The sequence below is a fragment of the Acanthochromis polyacanthus genome, chromosome 10, assembly GCF_021347895.1.
Source record: "Acanthochromis polyacanthus isolate Apoly-LR-REF ecotype Palm Island chromosome 10, KAUST_Apoly_ChrSc, whole genome shotgun sequence".
Classification (NCBI taxonomy): domain Eukaryota; kingdom Metazoa; phylum Chordata; class Actinopteri; family Pomacentridae; genus Acanthochromis; species Acanthochromis polyacanthus.
Genome location: NC_067122.1, coordinates 26,144,913 through 26,158,822, shown reverse-complemented (window position 1 = coordinate 26,158,822; position 13,910 = coordinate 26,144,913). Strand labels below are relative to the sequence as shown.

Below are 13,910 nucleotides of genomic sequence, written 5' to 3'. Positions count from 1 at the left end.
TTTTTGTATTTCTGTAGGCCTGCGAGCTCTTCTGCATGGGACACATTGTTTGATTTGATTTGCTACAACCTTGCTGCCACCAACAATCCAGTAGCCATTTGCTCTCAGTTCATTGAGGGTCTGACCTCTGCCTTGATGCTGCGTTTTCTCATGACAGTGATTCAGGATCAGGCGTGTGACAACACTATCTTTTGGCAAGATGGCAGGATGTTTCAGGTCATGAGGTAAGGAAGCTGCTTTTAATCTCCCTCCCACCCTGAGGACACCCTCCTGCAGTACTGGATCAAGCTGAAACAACTTATTATTATGTGGCAATTTTGCCCGCTTAAGCTTCTGTATTTCCTCTTTGAAGGCATCTCTCTGTGCTAACCTCACAAGCACTAAACTTGCTTTTCTCCTTTCCTCAACTGTTATGAGATCTTGTGATCTGTTCCTTTGCGATAGCCGTAGGATCCGAGCTACTACATTCAATGCAGTGTGCCATTTAGAAAATCGTTTGAATCTGTCCATGAAATTCTCTTCCTGAACTCCACTGATTTGCAGCGCTTGTGTTGTTTTTATCTCAGGATCTCCTACTATAAGCTCTGGAGTTGCTTTAGGTGAGGAAATTTCTCTCTCCCAGAGAAATTTTGGTCCAGTAAACCAGTTGGAAGTGATCAAGTCTGCCACCCTGAGGCCTCTGGAGGCATGATCAGCCGGATTTTGATCAGTTTCAATGTAATCCCACTGAGCTACATCTGTCATGTCTCTGATTCTCTGAACTCTGTTGGCTACAAAAACGTGAAATCTACGGGCTTCATTAGCGATGTAGCCTAGAACTACTTTTGAATCAGTCCAAAAGTATTCCTGGTCGATCTTGAGTTCCAGCTCTTCTTTCAACATGCTGCTGACTGCTGCTGACACCACAGCGGCTGTTAGCTCAAGCCTTGGTATGGTTACAACTTTTGTGGGAGCGACTCTGGCCTTGCCGATGATTAATGAGCAATGAACTTTATCTTCACTCACCACTCGTATGTATGAACATTGACCGTATCCATAACTACTTGCATCTGAAAAATGATGCAACTCAACTCTTTGAGCTTTAGTTAGAGCTTCAGGAGCAAAGCATCTTGGGATTTGGAGTTTTTGCAGACTCTTTAGATCATTCAGCCAATTCTTCCACTGTGGGTGTAAGTCTTGGGGCAGCGGGTCGTCCCATGCTATGCCCTTTTGACACATTCCTTGTAGCACTTTCTTTCCTAGGAGAAGAAATGGAGCAAGGAAGCCGAGGGGGTCAAACACAGATGCAACGGTTGAAAGGATTCCTCTCCGAGTTGCTGGTTTTTCCTCGAGGGATCCACTGAAACAGAAAATGTCGCTGCTCACATTCCACTTTACTCCCAACACAGTCTGCACAGGTAGATCGCCATGGCTGAGATTTACATCATGAACTCCACTTGCTCGTTCGCAGTCAGGAATGAACTCTAGGATTTCTCTGTTGTTGGAGATAAACTTGTGGAGATGCAGTTTCCCCTTTGCACACACAGTTTGTGTCTCTTTCACTAGTTTTTTGGCTTCATCTGCTGACTCTACACTGATGAGGCCATCATCAACATAAAAACTTTTCTTAATGAAGTTGGCTGCAGATGGATACTCTTTCTCATTCTCACTTGCTAAGAACTTCATACCATAGTTCGCGCACCCAGGGGACGATGCTGCCCCGAAAAGGTGAACCTTCATGCGATATTCCTTTGGCTCTGAATTGGTATCGCCCTGTTCCCACCAAAGAAAGCGCAAATAGTTTCTGTCCTCTCTGCTTACATGAAATCTATGAAACATTTTCTCCACATCACAGATAACTGCTACTGGATGTTTGCGAAATCTACAGAGAACCCCTGTCAGACTATTGGTGAGATCAGGTCCTGTCAGTAAGTGGTCGTTTAGAGCGGTGCCTTCATATTTGGCAGAACAATCAAACACAACTCTAATTTTTTCAGGCTTTCTCGGGTGATAAACCCCTTGATGTGGAATATACCACACATTTCCATCTTGTGGCACATCTTCAGCTCTCTCTGCTTCTCCACCTTCAATGACGCCTGCCATGAACTTAACATAGTCCTCTTTAAACTTTGGATTTCTCTCCAATTTCCTTTTCAGGTGCTTCAGTCGCACTAGAGCAAGTTGCTTATTTTCTGGTAGGTGTGGACGTGTTTTAAAAGGAAGTGGCATTTCTAGATGGCCATCTGAGTTCTGGTGTATTGTCTGGTTCAGGATTTGCATGAAGTGAATATCATCTTGTGATATAGTCTTTTCCCCATAATTTGTGTCTCTAAAGTCAGATTCGAGGACTCTGATGACAACAGCTGGTGTTAACGATGGAAGCTCTTTGACAGACACACGATGGCAGAGACCTGTCACTTCTGTTGACTTAATCTTTGGTGAGCTACCAACAATGCTCCATCCTAAGTCAGTCCTAATGGCATATGGCTCTTCATCACCACCAGTAATAACTTGTCGTGGCGCTAATGCTCTGCTACAGTCATAGCCTATTAAGAGTCCGACTTCACATTCTAACAACTCTGGTATCTCTTGTGCTATAACATTCAGATGTTTCCATCTCTGTGCTGTTGCAGCTGTGGGAATGTGTGAGCGTTCAAGTGGGATGAATTCTCTGGTGTATGCAGGTGGCAAGTTAACTAAGCTATGTGAGGAAAACCCTCTGACTCTAAGACCACTAACTCTGTCACTCTGAACGATGGAATCCTTTCCCATCAAAGTGGTAAGCTTTAACTTGACCGGCTCTAATCCTGCTCCCATCTTCTCACACACACCACTGTCTACAAAGGTAGTGCTACTCTGCGTATCTAACAAAGCGTATACTAATGTCTCCGTTTCAGGGCTTGTGACCGATGAGAGCCACACAGGCACTATCATGGATGTGCTCCCACCATCACCTTTGTCTACAGAGCAAGAGAGTGAAGTTGACATTTCTGCTGTCTGCACAACAGCACGAGGAGATGTCTCTGGAGCTGTGTTGCGATTCTCATGCATCGGTGTTGGATGGCGTTTCTTGCATATGTTACAGGTTGCTTTGTTTCTGCAGTCCTTTGAATTGTGTCCTTTCTTAAGACAGCCAAAACACAGATTTTTCTCCAGAATGAATCTTTTCTTTTCCTCTGATGTCTTAGTAGCGAATGTCTGGCATTTGTGGATGGAATGACTTTCACTACAGTACATGCATTTAACTGGGCTTGAAGAGGAATTAAATGGCATGTTAAACCTCTTTGATTCAATTGTATCTCTCATGCTGTTCACCACAACAGCTTGAGTTTTCATTACTGTGTTAGGTTTTTCAGATTCTTTTGTGTCTGTGACCAACACATTGGCTTTTGCCCATTTCATGTCTCTGGAAGGCCTTTCTTCAGACAACTTCAAGGCACAAAGGGATGTTACAGGGTTGCAGGCCACATCTGCTTCATGAGCCAGAAACTTGGCAAACTCTTTGAAATTAGGATATTTCTGTGTGTCCTGCAGTTGCTTTGTTACATGACGGTTCCATCGAGAAGTCACCCAGTCTGGGAGTTTTTGGAGCATCCTCTGATTTTCTTCACAATCATTTAATATGTGAAGACCTTTAATGTGTGACATGGCATTGCTGCAAGCAGTCAGGAAATCGCTGTATTGTCGAAGTTTAACAGAATCTCGTGAACTAATCTTTGGCCAGTTATTCAGTTTTTCTCTGTATGCACGCTGGATCACAAAGGGATGACCGTAACGAGCATTCAGTGCTTCCCACGCTTGGCTGTAAGCTTCTTCATCCTTCCTGTAGAAGCTTCCTTCAAGCACTGACCGTGCTTCACCGCTGATGTACTTCTGAAGGTAAAACAGTCTGTCTGCTGGATTTGTACATTTTCGTTCTATGAGTGCTTTGAAACTAGCGCTCCACTCTATGAACTTCAGTGGGTCTCCTAAGAAGACCGAGGGCTCAGGCGCTGGGAGTCTGGTGAGTGCCATTGTGTCATGTAATACTTGTACTAAAGAAACTTCCTTTGTAGCATTGTCTGATTGTACATTATCATAGTTTGTAGTGTAATGTAACTGTTCATCTTTTATCTCTTTGTTATTAATCACAGGGGGACAACTCACTTCATCTATTCCAGGGATCTCACCTGAGCCTGCTTCAGAATAAGCTTTCATCCTAGCAGCGATCACTTGGAGATCTCGCTGATCTTCCAGTCTTTTGAGCTCTTGTTTTTGTGCAGCAATTGCCGACTCCATTTCCATTTCTGCTCTTTTTGCGGCCAGTTGTGCAACGCAGTCTATTCTTTTTGCTGTGATGCTTTGCTGTTCTGATGGACATTTTGACTGCTGACTACCAACAGATTTGGGGATTGAGCCACTAAATATTGACTGGGCATATTCTTTGTCAAGCATCATGTGCAATCTTGCATTTTCTGCCTTTGTATCAAAGTCATCTTGTCCCACTTCGCTCATGCGCACTTTAAGCAGTCCCATCACATCTGCAGTTACTGCTGAGCAGGAATCCATCTTACGTCTAATATCAGTAGAAGGTGCAGACTGTGCTCGAATATTTTCATATGCCTCTTTCACGTGGGCTTCTGACTCTTCAACATTGTCCATCAAGCAACACAAGTCCTTGTCAGAGCAATCGTTTCTGAGTGAGCGGCGTACTGCTCTAACCTGTTCCTTCCATTTGTCGTACAACATAACAAACTTCTTCTCCTTTTGAGAGACCTCTTGCTGTTTCAGCTCCAGCATTTTGGGAGTTAACTTTCTCTCTCGTGACGATTTACGAGGTTCAACTTTGGAGGAAGGCTGTGTTATTGATACCTTTTGAACGTTTATTTTTGCATGGATATCATCAATAAGTGACTCTAGTCTCTCTATTTCAGCTTCCTCAATCTGAGATTTTAACCTCTCATTTAGTCTAACCAACTCTGCCTGGAGTGACCCAACAGGTTCGCTAGGACCACCACACTGTGATTCTTCACTATGGATTGACATGGCAATGAAAGAAAAATGCTACTGCATTTAAACAAATTACTGCTAGCATATGTTTGTAGCAACAGTTACTCTTATAAACCCTTTAGGTGCACTTCTAAAGTGCATTTATACTCTTAAGTCAAAAACCATAGAACATTCAAACTAAGGCGAACCGTAAACATTTGTGATTTCACACAAGATGCTCAAAACTTATCTCTTACAACCTTTACAAATGTTCATACAGTTGTAGGTTGATACTCTCAAATTAAATGATTATTGTAGAGTTGCTCTTATCTGCCAGAAGGCTGAAAACCATGCTAGTTGGAGCCAGGTAAGGATATATGAAGAGTTGTAGCATTCGCTGGACAGCCTGCTTTCTGCTGGCGAAGTTGCGGTAGTTCGCGGGCGACGTTGCCGTCCTCTCTCGCAGCAGCAAGCCGGGGTGAAGTCGCGGTGCTCCGGTAGCTGATGCCGCCGTGCTCTCTGTTTTTTCCAGCAGGTCGTGATGACAGTCAGGCTGTTTCTCTTTCTCTAGCCAGCCATGGTGAAGTCGCGATGATTCGGTGGTTGACGCCGCCGCTCTCTCTCTCTCTGTAGCAAGCCGTGATGAAGTCGGGTGCTCCGGTGGTTAGCGCCGCCGTCCTCTCTCTCTCTGTAGCCGGCGGTCGTGATGACACCAACGCCGTCTCTCTTTCGCCAGCAAGCCGTGATGAAGTCAAGGTGCTCCGATGCTGAGCGCCTCCGTCTTCTCTCTCTCTAGTCGGCTCCTGGACGTTCCAGGCACGTGCAGTTTTAGCCGGCTTGCTCTAGCTTGCTAGCTTAGCAGTCTCCGAACATACGCAGCTCTCTCGTCGCTTAACACTTGGCCATGTTAGCGTCACGTTTTCACTATAACTACACGAGTTCCCAAATAAGGCCACGATTCATACTGATGTCCACTTCTTAATTTAATTCCATTCCTTCGACGACATATATTCCTCATACAGACACCGTGGACACATAAAAGTATGGACACCGTGAAAACTGGAAAAGAATTCAAACAAAGGTTCTCTCAGTGCGACATAAATAAAGTAACAGAACTTAAATACCATCAAAACAACCCAATCTTTACATAAAACAAAATAATTTACCGTGTGCGCCTCTGGAACTGTTGTGTAGCTTGTCATGGTAGCTCTGACCTTGCTCTGAGAGCGCGGTTACCCACAATTCCTGACAACGCCAGGTACTCTTTCAAAATAAATATCCGCATGTTCACAAATTTCAAATTAAATTAAATCGTAAACAACAACAAACCTTTCAACATTGGAATATGAGTTAATTCCTTTTCAATGTGGAACTTCAACAGTTACAAAGTTTTTTAGTTGGAAATACGCTGCCATGAATTTTGACATTGTTCTCTTCCACTTATTAAGTCATTTTGAAGTTGTGTTGCATATATTAGCTGTATTTTGTTGGATATGATGCAGGTTTATTATTATTTAATATTAAAAATAAATAAATCCAGGTTGCTATGGAAAAAATAAAAATGAGTATGTCAGATCCTGAAAAAAACTAATTTTAGTAGGGAATATATCAATAAATATAAACATTAAGTCACTATTTATTTGATAATGTCACATTTATTTTATTTAATCTTATTTTTTCTACAGACTTTAATTTCCTAAAACCACTTTTAATTTTTTTTTTCAGGAGACACTATGGAATGCAATTTTATTTAACATGAAAAATACATGTTGCTATTTATCAGCAATATTTATACATATTATGTCAGGGACATTATTTATTTATATTTCACTGTAGAACAAAACAGTATTTCATAGAATCATATTCATGTTTCACTTCATTGGGGTCAAAAGGTTGTTTTGCTTGTTGTAAGACCAATTTCGATTGAGGTGTAAAATAAACATTTAACTCCCAGATTTAGAAAGCAGCAGCAAACAGTATTTAGATGATGAGATCAGGACAGAGCCACGTAGGAGTAAAGCAAAACTCAAAACAACTCTCATCTTACACAAGAGCACCAAAGCTACTCAAGTGGCACTCCACTTGATCTGCGTAGATCATCACCTAATCACAGTAACTCCCGCTGTGATTAAGTGGACATACAAATGAGCCAGGCGTGCCAGAACTAAAATGAGCATTACTATAACAACTGGATGACAGAACAATGCACTTCTGACATCTTTACCCCCACAGTGGTTTCACAACAATTCACACCTCCATTCATTTCAATCTAATGACTCTGTTACACAACTCCTATGAGAGCTCAACAGATCCCATGTGACGGTGAGCAGGAAATCATTCATACAGTTGAAATAATGAACTCCTGCCAGTCAATAAAGCTGCAGTTCTCATTATATGATTTAATTCTAGGTGTCACCATGTCACATGCAGATTTTTGCCATATTCATCACCTTGTCAGAGTGGAAATATTACATTGTCAGAGCCCTGTGACCAACTGTTCTGCAAAGTTTTGCAGTATTACCAAATTCACAAGACTTTTACCTGGGAGAGTGAGGTTAGGATCTCCTATCAGATCTTGATTTTTTTCACTACAAGTTCGGTATTCACTTGCAGTTTGGTTAAGTTTGTGCACCAGGCTATTTGGGTTGAAATACATCCTTTCACAAGGTTACCCACATGTTACACAGCAAACTTCTCACTGCCTGAAAAGGTGTGACAATGACAACACCAGCAGAAAACATTTGGCTATGGTCTCTTCTGGCGTCAGTTTCTGACATTCACAGATTTTGAAAGGTCTGTTCAACTTCGCTGCACACTGAAAAACGATGCTAAAGGGTACCTGGTGTGCTCAAATGTGACACCAAGGGAACTTGACAATGCAGCCATATGTGACAATTTGGGGGTGAGAGTGGGCTTGTTTGGTGTATGGGTGTTGAGTATTGACCATGTCCATCAAAATGCCATCTTTGTCTGTGAGCGTGTGAGTACTGAGCTACTAGTGGGAAGATATTACAAGGTTTAAAGGTACAGCAAATGCTAAAATATAGCAATATGAAACTTGATTTGACAACTAACTCATGAAGGGTCATTTTTAGAGACACACTAGCAAAATTCTCTTTATCTATCCTGATTCTGAAACATCAGCAGGTCCTTTGCTACTCTCAGGTTCTCTCTTTATTCTGTACTGTGTATCTTATTGAATGAAGTGGATTATCTTTATGTAGGCTTGAACAACAAAACAACAGCGATATGTGATATCATCAGCAGTGATAAAAACATTGTTCGACAGAATGTTTGACAGCTTAACTTAAAAAATCAAATGAAAACCACTGTTAAACACTAAATATAAGCACAAAGGTTGGTTGCATGCACAAATTTCAAGTGTGCTAACTCCTGGACCTTGCTAATAGAACCCTTCACCCACCATTGCTCGCCCCATGACTGTTGTCCAGGTCTTCCAAAGTGTGCTAGTCTGTGGATGCCCAATCTATTCATCAACCCTGTCTGCACCTACAGTCTTCCCCTAGTGAAAGCTGCAGCCAGCAGGGACCAGATTCATAGTCTTAATACGCCCACTGCCATGTGTCCTCCACCACCTCCACCTCAACCTATGGCCTACTCCAAGGGACTCGACATGGATGGAGGTTGGTCCAGGGTCCCGGCAACCGTCCTTGGTTGCGCTCCATGAACCTCCAGGTACCCAAAGTTTACAAAATGTTACATGGAACATCTGCATTTTTTGGGTACATTTACAATGTGCATTTTGCACAGATCTTGAAATATCTTGTTTATTGCATCTTACGAATGCTCGGTCAGTTTGCATCAAAGCAGATTTCACCTGCTGCTACATCCCAACTTATTTTAATTTATTTGTAAATGATAAATTATTTTATTCATGCAAGTTTTCATTGTTGTGCTAACATTAATGTGGGTATTGTTAAATAAAGTGGTTCTGTTGCGGTAAATCTTGCAGTTGTATTACCTGGCTGCATTTTTACATGAAGACAGGAATTAGCCTGATAGATTTTGTCAAAAGTCTACTTGGACTAAATTATTTGTCACTGAGGGTGAATAAGAAGCCCTAAATACACACATAGTATATAAAGATAGTGACTGTATTTAATGAGGGTGAGTCTGTCTAACAGGTTCTGTAACAACACCAATTGCATGTCTAATCATCTTATCTTCAAAAATTAAGAAGTAACGAGTAAAATGGTAGATTCACCATTAACACTGCCAAATTACCAACCGCTGCCAGACGATGTGATGGTTGTACTGGGGCCAAAGTTAGGTCATATTTTTTGCAGTATAACTTTGCTTTTCAAACTCAGTAGCCTCTTTTTTCCACAGTGTATTAACACAGTGAAACAGTGGCTGAGTGTACCAGTACACACAGTATGAATGACAACTCAGGCCGACCTTCACCTTATCAACTGAATCAATGTGCAAATGTTGGCAATTTCATGCATATCCATTCATACCATTTAGAGCATTGAGGGATATTTGACTGCAGCTTAGTATGATTAGAATATTAATACTAAAGAGCTGCCAAGAGCAGGAAAAATGAAAATGTAATATCTCATCATATCATTTTGTGGTACCTAAGATCATGCGAGTCAGTCAGTGTGGCGAAAGAAACGAGGGGATGTGGGAGGTCTGAGGCAAAGCAGTGGCGACCCACATTGCGGGTCAAGCACGGATTCACACCCTGTAGCATTGGCTGGAGAAAACACTACTAATCTGACCAGAGTAGGTCAGTTCAAATATATGCACACACTCTCAGGCAAGTACACTAACACACACACACACACACACACACACAAGCCCACACACAGCTTACTCATAGTTTTGGCAAAGGTGGACAGGCTCCTCACAGCATTGGCAAAACGACATATTCAAAGGCGTGAAAGAGAGGAAGAGTTGCAGGGAGGAGGGAGGGAATTTATGAAAGGATGATTTGGAAACATCTGGGTCCACAATCAGTATCCCCCTCCCTCTAATTAACTTCCCCTGCATCCTCATTTTGCTCTCCATCCTGTCCTTTCCATCCTGTGTCTTTCCGACAACAAATCTCTCCATCTCATCACCCTCTTCCGACCCTCTTCCTTTTCGCTTTTGGCGCACCAAGAGGCCCGTATTTCTGCAGTTTGCCCGTAATGGAAGCAAATGTAGAAGCACAAACATGAAAAAAAAACACACACACACGCAACAGGAAGACACAAATATACACACATGGTTTGATGTAAGGTTGGTTTCTAATGCCATCGTCATGGTAACACTCCCTCGCTTCTTTGCTTGCACAAACGAACAGAGCGCATATCCCAGCAATCTGTGTGGATTCTTATGTAACTGCCACAACCCCACGCACGCAGAAAGAGACAGACAGAAAGACAGACAGATAGATGGGAGTGAGTCAGTGCTAGACCACATAGTGAGAGCATCTGTCATCGACGTTATACCTTTCACTGTGACAAGAACAGTATGTACTGCTGTGCTACTTCAGCCTCATTATAAGACACACTCCGGCACACATACACCCACAAGCACAGGCTTCTTCAGTGCTTTCATTGCAGAACGTGAGGTGGAAATAGCTGTTCAACTAGTTACAGCAACACCACTGGCTCATGTATCAGCATGCTAATTACTACTTTGCCTTCCCGAGGGCACTGAACGTGGATATGGCATTGGGTTTGTGGGGAGAGGAGGGCTGGACAAATGAGAATGGGGTCAATAGAGGCATCACCATAGATATAATGAAGTGACTGGTAAATTCTGGTGGCAGCGTAACATGGGATAAAATCTGCGCAGGAAACAAAAACGGGGAGATGACGGCTTGTGCTGGCCTATTTATATTCTGTGTATGGGCTTAATGTGTGAAGGAAAGAGCAAAATGCAAGTGTGAAAGCACATGAGTACACGGCATCCTTCTATCTGAATGCTGTGGAATAGGAAGGTGATGGAGTGTTCCAGGAAGCTGCTCTCCACCTCCTCAGCTACTTGTTTACTTTCGCAGGCATGGAGTACCGAATCTGTTGCTTTTTTTTTTATCCGCTTTGGCAGTGATAGATTTGTATGTGTGGTTGGGTGATGCATTGCTCTCGCTGGTGTATGATTTAAAGATAGATGAAAACAGGATGCCAAATGGGTGAACAGGTTCAAAAAGGTTTGATTTATGCTTCATGGTAAAGCAGCAGATGAGTTTCCACCGGGGTAAGTCAGAAGAATAAGTTTTGCTATAGTTACACTGTTACATCTGAGGCACCCTTACAACAGCTGCACCTACTGTGGAACTGGACTGCAACACCCTCACGCTTCTTTATTTATTAGTTTGCAGATTCTCCACAAGTGGGAGCTGTTCAGTCACTGTCAGATTCGTTTTACACAACCTCTGACACTTAAAGGAAATGACAGTAACAGCAGTAGCATGTTTTGACCTGCAGCTGATTTGGATTTGTGCAAGTTGTTGGCAAGGAGCTTCTCCTCAGAAATGTAGCTACGTATCAAGGCTACAGCCACTGAACAGATACCACGTGTGGATCACAAAAACTGTCAGCAATGAGCTGCCGGATTTTTCCCTCACAAGTTCCTGATACCATGAGAATTGATCAGGACAAGTACAATATGAAGCAAACTGAAAATCAGAAACATATGCATCCACCTCAGCCTTTTTCATGGCGAACAGGAATCACATATTGTACTAGAGTGGATAAAGTAGCATAAATATGGCCTTGGACCAAACAGTCAGATACTACCACCATGTAAAATGTAACAATCAAGCTACCATTGCACTTAAAGCAAATGAAAGAAAATGTTAAGTGCAGTGTGCGCGAGGAATAACCGTGGTGTAACAGAAGCCGGTGCACCGCTGTGCAAATCAATTAAATGTCAAATGACTCAGAATTGTATCACCTCTTAATATTACATTAATTCCACAATGTGCAGTGGAGTATTTCCTCTCATGAGCAATCAAAAACAAATACTTCACCAAAGGCTAGACTGAAAATAAGGGCCCCAATGTAAAAATGCAATACAACAACAGCCAATATATCTATGGACATTGAGAGACAAGTTAGAAACCCTGTGATCATTGAAACAAAACTGAGCAAGCATACAGCTGTGATTTTCAGCTGGGCCCTAGCTGCATGAACATGGTTATGAAAATGAACCTGTGGACACCAGAACTTCTCGGTTTTGGACCTTTGACTGTGTCTATCTGCATGTATGCATCATAGTTCCACATGGAAACAGAGGATTAAAAAATATATATAACTGTGGGACTTCACAAAAAAGCTAAAAGGATACAGGACGATCGTGTTGAAACAATGGCATCCAAGAAAAAGAAACAGAAACTTGCTTGTGCTTTAGCACAAAAATTCCCACATTAAAGTTAGCTTAAATAAATGAAAAGAAGCTCAATAAATATCAAAAAGGTTATCTTTAGCCAGATGATGTCTAGATACATTTGTTCTGCCCAGATGGGGTTTAGCATGTCTGGCATGAACTGACCAGGATTACCATAGTGAATGCATAGCCCTAACGGTGAATCACGGATGTGGGCATATGACGATACGGGCTGTATAGGTACAAAATGTGATCGGGGACATTAACATTTATAGATGGCATCAACAGCACTATGAATATACCAGAATACTGGCTGACAAGAGTCTCTAGTCTGCAGAAGCTTGGCAGAAGAAAATATTCTAGAGTTTCCTACAGCCAAAAAATAAATAAAAAATGGAACCTCTAGTCTGGTCAAGCATTTCCCCTGACTTGAATCCAATAAAACACCTTCAGGGTATTTTTAAGTCAAAGTTAGAGCAATACGATGTCTCCAGCAATAAGCAGCTGTGAAAAATAGTCTCTGATGAATGTCAGATCATCGCTTCAGAAATTTAGTATCCTTCATGTCAAGCCGAGGATTACTGAGTCTGTTTTCGAAAGTAGATCTGGACACGTTGCATTGGGTTTCTGGTGTGGTCCTTGTGTTTTTAATATAGTAAATCTGAACTTAGAAGAAATGCAACTACTGTAAGGTGGTACGATGCTCAATCACTTTGCATGCAAGTTCATGCAAAGCAGTGTGTTGACTTCTGTTGTATACTGTAATTTAAACATACAGCTACTGTTCCTAGTGGTGGTGGTGGGAGAAGTCCAACAATGAACTATAAATCAAAACCTACAACACTCCAAATAAATCCAGCTACAGTATAGGCATGTTCGATTTTACAGCTGCAGGTTTTCTTTGTAAGGGTCTATGACTGAGATTTTCCTTTTTCTATTTTACCACAACACCACCATCTCAAATAAACAGAGTTTGTGGCCATGGGATGGATTTTTACTCATTAATTTTTCTAAACTTTCACTAACGTTTGCTGCTACTATTATTAGCATTTTCACTTTTAATCCACGGCTGAAAAAGTTGTGAATAATTAGTAATGATAGTTAAAAGTAACAATATTACAATGACACATCTGCAACCACCTGTTAGCTTAAGTCACCACAAGTCTAACACACAGTTCTTGTTTACTGAAACAATAGGATAAAAGCATAACTGCAGCATTTTATTACCAGTTATAGCTGAAGTAAGTGCTGAGTATTAATCTCAGCATCCGTCTGGTTCCTTCTTACCTCACTAGCTGTGTATAAACTGATGAGCAGGCCAATAATTGCAACTTTGTTTCAAGGTGCTTCAAAGGGGTGAGGTGAGGAATTATGGTAATCGTTGGCCAATGGCTCATTCACAATTGGCTCCTCAAGATTGTCATGTTTGAGAAAGCTTCCTGGAGGAGCGGTGGGCCAATCGTGTTTTCTACTCTGAATCGGAGTACGTCTGCTTGTGGCACAGCCTGTGGTGCATGAAATCTGACTGTCAGGGTCTGCTGACGCACCTGCCTGCAGACATGCACTGACGCATCCGCACACACAAACACACACTTACAAACTGGTAATTGGGCTCATGAAGC

At 42.0% G+C, this 13,910-nt stretch overlaps 1 long non-coding RNA gene across 1 annotated transcript; it reads right to left on the bottom strand.

Moving 5' to 3' along the window:
- Positions 1–5,917: 5,917 nt before the first annotated feature.
- Positions 5,918–6,339, bottom strand: LOC127535893 (uncharacterized). Its single transcript, XR_007944775.1, has 2 exons — positions 6,114–6,339; positions 5,918–6,006 (listed from the first exon to the last, which is right to left on the bottom strand). It is a non-coding gene; the product is annotated as an uncharacterized LOC127535893 (long non-coding RNA).
- Positions 6,340–13,910: the final 7,571 nt, after the last annotated feature.